The following is a 6,974-nucleotide window of genomic DNA, read 5'->3' as shown; positions in this document are numbered from 1 at the left end:
GGGTCTGATTGGTCTCTGCCTGTTCCTGTTTAACAGCTCGATGCACTGAACAGACCACTCTTCTTCCTGTGTAACAGGCAGGAGTATTGAATCTGCTGTCACTCTTCCTGATCCTGAATGCTAGCTCATACCCGTGTGCAACCAGTTTGAGATGCTGAATGAGCTCCTCTTTTAACTGTGGAAATGTGTAGTGTCTGGCCGTGCTGTTACATAAATGTTACCGACACTTTAACAGCACAAACCGGAATGCTGTCCGGGTCTTGCTGCACATGGACACAGAATGGTTCAGGAGCTGATGGGGGACGAAATGTTCTGAACATTCTGTGATCTTCAGTCATAATACTTACTACAGATCTTATGATGGGAATATACATTGATGGAGCAGCTGAAGATGTTTGTGCTGAGGAGGCTAACCTGAGGATCTCCTGCAGAGATGTCCCGGGACTAAGAGGATTTTTGGCGACTGACCCCAAACCTCTTTATTTATGTTCAGAAAGACCCCGTCCAGTGGGAAGGTTACACCTGATGCACATTCAGATCAAACAAGTAGGTGGTTCCGATGCCATTCTCAGTCAAATACTGCCTTGGTATCAAAGTCATTCGCTCTTTCCTGAGCCCCTGTGTTCGCCTCTTGTTCATATCAACAGGTGTTGGTGTATGTGTAGGGAGGGCTTTCCTCTCACAGAAGGTCATCAATGTCAGGAATTATCTGTGCAAGAGAGTTAGGGGAGCTTTATCGCTGAAAGCATTTAAGGAGGAGGTAGATGGATTTTTGACCTGTCAGAGAGCTAAGGGGTGAAGAATTGGGCATTAAAGAGGAGTTACTGTTAACAGTAGATCAGCCATGATGGTATACAATGGCTTGATCATCCAAATTACCTGATACTGTTCCTTTTGTCTTCATATTCAGTATTACAGTTAATGGCTGTAATTTTCCTGAATGTTCTTTTATTGAACGTTGCAATCAGAGAGGGTAAAGTATTGTGTGAGTTATCACTGGTTGAAGTATGGGGACTGTATTCACGGTGAATCTGTGTCTATGATATCACCAACAAATGAACCACAAGTTGCAGAGAGGAAACACTCTGTAAAGAGACCAGAGGCGTCTGTCGAAACAAATAACATTCTCCAACCGACACCAAACCATGTGTGACAGTCTTGTGGGACTGAATGAGATCCTGTATTACTGTTGACCAGGTATTTGGAGCAAGTGGCCTCCATCTGCTCCTTGCAGGAGATGTGAGGGGTTGCATAAAACATAGCAACACAGGACTGAGCAGCAGGAGTAGGCTATTAAATACTTTGTCACCGCTTCATGTGCTTTTGCTCAAAGCAGCATGTTTCTGTCTGTATAACATTTTGCTATATACCAAAAACAAATTTGAATAAATGCAAACATCTAGGCACCACAATCCTCTGGGGAAGGGAATTTCCACTTGAACAGCCCTTTGAGAATTCCTCATTTGTGTTCCAATAAATGTTGGAGGGTCACTATATCCTTTTCCAGTCCCACTCCTCCACAGGTTTCACCTATCTTAAATGCAGTCAGGTTAATGAGGTGGCCAATGATTTAGGTCTCAGACTCCGCCATTTTCTATAAAAATGTGAGACACAGAAAGTTGAACTCATAACAAATGGTAAAATGATACAGTTCCCCAAAATGTTATTCTGCCTTTGAAGTTATTCTGCTCACACAAGTTACTGATAGTGGGATTTCTTTCTGGAACGGTGGGATTTGGCTGAATTCCCTTCATTTCAGGCAGTGGAGAGATTCCAATGAATCCTCACCAGGAATCGTTTACAAGTGGCAAGGATTTTATGACGTCACACTTTGCTCTGGGGCGGAACAAAGTAAGAGAGAGGGATCAAATGGCTGCTGCCTCTCAGACAGGGAACGTTTTTCTCCCTCTCTGTGTTGGAACAAGCAATTTTGTCACTGAGCACCAAACTGGGCCATGTGTGATCTCCTGGAATATTCTCTGGAAAACCTGATTATGGATTACATGCAAGGGCATCATTGCTCTTGTTGTACACAATTCCTTCCAATCGCAAAAAAGTGTCCCCACTTTATAATTTGAAGACATACTTACATGTGTCTGTGTAATTTGTAAATATTGGTAGGTGTCTTCATAGTTTGTGTGTTAATATCAATGCATCTTTTTCTTAAAGTTTATTCTCTAGCTTTAGTCTCCCTGACAGGAGATAATATGCATTAAGGTGATGTACATTTCAGAAATTCATAGATGGTTCAATCCTATTTCTCAGCTAAGATCAAAACTGATAATCCCCCATAACAAAAGGCCGGTATTCCAGGAATGAGTAAAGGGAAATCTCTTTGAAAATCTTCGAAAATAATTATATCTTTTTATTTTAGTTTAGGGGATCAATCCTGCACACAGTACATCAGGTGTGGTCTCAGCAATGCCCTGTACAGATGCAGTAAAACATTCTTGTAATTAAACCTGATACCTTTTGCCAAATCAGCATCATTCCACTTACCTTCCAAATCATTTGCTGCATCTGACTTCATATGATTCATGTCGCAAGAACATGGAAACCTCCTGTACCACAGAGTTCGGCAATCGCTCTCCATTTAAATTGTTTACCATTGTTCCAACGTTAATGCCAAATAGACAACTTACCGTGTGTTATTTCTGCTGAAGGTTTGCTTACTAACCTTCCCTGCCTGTATCACATTGCAGACTCACTGCCTCCATTTGACGACACATTGAATGACCAGCTTGGTGTACTAGCTAATTGAGCTCCAAGCCATTCCCTCCCCTTCCTCCAGATCTTTGATACAGATTGTTGATCATTGATGACCCCACAGTGATCTCTGAGGCACTCCATCAGTTACAGCTTTGCAGCCTGAAAATAAACATTTATCTATACTTTCTATTTCCTGTAATCCACAGCTTCCCTATTCCTGTGTAGCGGCTCAGGTGGGTTGAATGGTCTCCTCCTGGACTGTGTAGTGTACTGAAAGAGCTGAATTACTTCATTCTATACTCCTGTGTAATTCCTTAGAGGGGCGGATTGGTCTCGTCCTGTGTCATTGTAACGATCCTGTCTGACAGAATGGAGTGGTCCCCAACCCTGTAACAGCATCGAGGGGCGGATTGAGGGAATAACAAATGGGATGGGGCAGCAGTATATGTCTGTTACAGCCTCGAGGGTGGATTGAGGGAACAACACATGGGATAGGGGCAGAAGCTGTCCATTCGGCTCCACTTCTCCCTCCATATTTGTAACAGCCACTCTGTTAAAAAGTTGTTCCACATGTTCCCTTGTGTTCTGTCCCCTCTGACCTTAAACTGATGCCCTCTAGTCTGTGATTGCCAAACCCCGGGAAAAAAAGACTAGGTGCATTCACTCTATCCATGCCTGTCATGATTTATAAACTTCAATATGATCCTCCCTCAGTCTCATGCACACAAAAGTAACAAGTCCTAGCTTGTCCAACCTCTTTCTATAACTATTACCATTGAGACCTTGGCAACATCCTTGCAATTTTTTCTGCACTCTTTCCAGTTTAATAACATCCTTCCTATAACAAAGTGAACAAAACTGAACATAACACTGCCAATATGACCTCACCAGCATCCTGTATAACTGCAACATAACTCCCTAATTTCGATACTCAGTGATATAAACCAACTAAGGCCAATGTGCCAAAAGCTTTCTTCACTGTCTACCTCTGAACCAACTTTCAGAGAACCATGAACCTGAATTCCAAGGTCCCTCTGTTCCATTACAGTCCTTAGGACCCAACCATTCACCATGAAACTCCAAACTTGATTTGACTTTCCAAAATTCAAAAACTTACACTGGTCAATAATAAAATCCATTTGCCATTTCTCAGCCCACTTCTCCAGCTTTTCAAGATGCTTCTGTAATTTCTGAAATTTCTGATAACCTTCCTCACTCTCCATGATGCCGCGTGTTTTCGTGCCGTCTTCAAACTTACAAATCATGCCTGTAAATTCTCATTTAAATCATAGATATATGTAATATGTAGTGGTCCCAGCATCAACCCCTGAGGCTTTCCACTATTCACAGGCCTCCAGTCTTACCAGCATGTTTCCAGTATTAAACTCTGCTTCCTACCATCAAGGCAATTTTGTACCTAACTTGCCAGCTCCCACTCAATTCCATGCGATTGAACCTTCCAGAGTGGCGTACCATGTGGAATCTTGTTGAAGGCCTTACTGGAATTCATCCAGACTACATATACCAACCGGACTTCCTCAATGTGGCTGGTCACTTTAGCAAAGAACTCCAACAAAATTGTGAGTCATGCTCTCTCTTGCATAAACTCCCGTGCTGAATTTGATGAAAGGTTTTTGATCCAAACATCGATTTTCCTGCTCCTCGGATGTTGCCTGACCTGCTCTGCTTTTCCAGCACCATTCTAATTTTACTCCGAGCCACACCCTGTCTTTCCAAATGCATGCATATCCAATCTCTCCGAATCTTCCAAAATAACCTACCCACTAGCTTTTAGGATTACTGGTCTTTAGTTCCCAGGTTTATCTTTGCAGCATTTCTTGGATACGGGCTCAGCATTCGCTACACTCCAGCCGTCCAGGACCTCACTCGTTGGCCAGCGATGATAGAAAAGAGCCAAGCAGTGTTCCCGAATTTCTTCTCTATCCCCTCCTATCCTCTTGCGGTGTTCCTGAATATAATTGATCAGGACAAGGAGTTTTTAGAAATACTGCAAGTTCTGAAATATACGTCTATTTATTTTAGGTACAAACACCAAAGAGTGAGAAAGTGACTCAATGATGGTTAACTTAACACATTAGAAAATATGTTAATCAGAGGAAGTGACTTCAGAAGAATTCCAGCTATTGTGGAAACCTGAGAATTCTCAGAAATTAACGATCCAAAAAAGGAAGGCCATGAAACTGAAAAGGAGATCAAAAAGAGAACATACATGCTAACAAACAGGAACACAAAGACTGCATCAATCTGCATCTATATTTCAAAGGAAACTAAATAAAAGCAAGGTCAAATGTGGAAATTTGTAATCGGGAGTGGAGAGGGCATTATGGAGAACAGGGAAATGACCAAGAAAACTACCAGTTACTTTGAATCTGTCTTCATGGAGGAAGATACAGAAAATCACCCAGTAATACCAAGTGATCATATCGGACTCCAGGAGCAAAAGACATAACGTCATTTTATATCAGAAACAAGGTAGGACTTGAACATCGAGCTAGATTGAGCATTGCTAAGACGAAACAGATGTACTTCCTATCAAAATGTCGGAAATAAAACACTAATAGTACTATTAATTGCACTGCCGGTGACTATGTTTTATTTTCCTGCACATTCTGCAGAGACTAGAAACTATTGTGGATAACTATGAAGTAAGGACTATACATGAATGGAAGGGATCCAAACAGATAAAGGGAAAAAGAAATAGTGTGGAGAACTGCAGACCAGTTAACTTGAGAGCTGTAGTGAAACTGTTGGAATCTATTACACAGGATGACATTTTTGTCATTTAGAAATTAATAGCAACAATGGAGAGAATCAGCATGCATTTCTGATAGAGAAATCATACTTGATAAACTTCGGAATTGTTTGAAGTTGTTGCTTACAGCATAGATAATGGGGAAACAGTAGACGTGGCATATGATACAAGGCTGGGTGGCAGGGTTAAATGTGATGAGGATGTTAGAAGATTACAGGGTGACCTGGACAAGTTAGGTAAGTGGGCAGATGCATGGCAGATGCAGTTTAATGTGGATAAATGTATGGTTATCCACTTTAGTGGCAAGAACAGGAAGGCAGATTACTATCTCAAGGGTATTAACTTAGATAAAGGGGCATTACAGAGAGATCTGGGTGTTTTTTTACACCAGTCAATGAAGGCAAGCATGCAGGTCCAGCAGGTAGTGAAGAAGGAAAATAGCATGCTGGCCTTCATAACAAGAGGGATTGAGTATAGAAGCAAAGAGGTGCATCTGCAGCTGTACAGGGCCCTGGTGAGACCACGCCTGGAGTACTGTGTGCAGTTCTGGTCTCCAAATTTGAGGAAAGACATTCTAGATATTGAGGGAGTGCAGCGTAGGTTCACGAGGTCTGTTCCTGGAATAGAGGGATTACCTTACACTGAAAGACTGAAGCGACTCGGTTTGTATACCCTTGAGTTTAGAAGACTGAGAGGGGATCTGATTGAGACGTATAAGATTATGAAAGGATTGGACACTCTGGCAGCAGGAACATGTTTCCGCTGATGGGTGAGTGCCGAACCAGAGGAAACAGCTTAAAAATACGGGGTAGGCCATTTAGCACAGAGATGAGGAGAAACGTCTTCACCCAGAGAGTGTTGGCTGTGTGGAATGCTCTGCCCCAGAGGGCAGTGGTGGCCCCGTCTCTGGATTCATTTAAGAAAGAGTTGGATAGAGCTCTCAAAGGTTGTGGAATCAAGGGTTATGGAGATAAGGCAGGAAGCGGATACTGATTAGGAATGATCAGCCATGATCATACTGAATGGCTGTGCAGGCTCGAAGGGCTGAATGGCCTACTCCTGCACCTATTGTCGATTGTCTATTGTCTATATATTGGATTTTCGGAAGGGTTTCTATACGATCTCAGTGAGTTCGTAAATGCAATGACGTTTTTGATATCTGGAAATTAACAGCAACAATGGAGAGATTCAGCATGCATTTCTGATCGAGAAATCATACTTGATAAACTTCGGAATTGTTTGAAGTTGTTCCTTACAGCATAGATAATGGGGAATCAGTAGAAGTGGCATAGATTGGATTTTCTGAAGAGTTTTTATAAGAACTCAAAAAACGAGGTTGTAAATGCAATGAATGTGAAGGGTGTTTGGAGGAATACATGTAAGTGGAAAGTTAAAGTTTGGTTCGCCTTCATTTAAGAGAGTCAGAACATTGATGTAAAGACATGTTGAATCAGTTTCACAGCGTGTTGATGAGACTGTGCCTGGAGTATTG

The sequence above is a fragment of the Hemiscyllium ocellatum genome, unplaced genomic scaffold, assembly GCF_020745735.1.
Source record: "Hemiscyllium ocellatum isolate sHemOce1 unplaced genomic scaffold, sHemOce1.pat.X.cur. scaffold_118_pat_ctg1, whole genome shotgun sequence".
NCBI classification, from domain to species: domain Eukaryota; kingdom Metazoa; phylum Chordata; class Chondrichthyes; order Orectolobiformes; family Hemiscylliidae; genus Hemiscyllium; species Hemiscyllium ocellatum.
The sequence above is the reverse complement of the archived record's forward strand: the minus strand, read 5'-3'. Positions refer to the sequence as shown.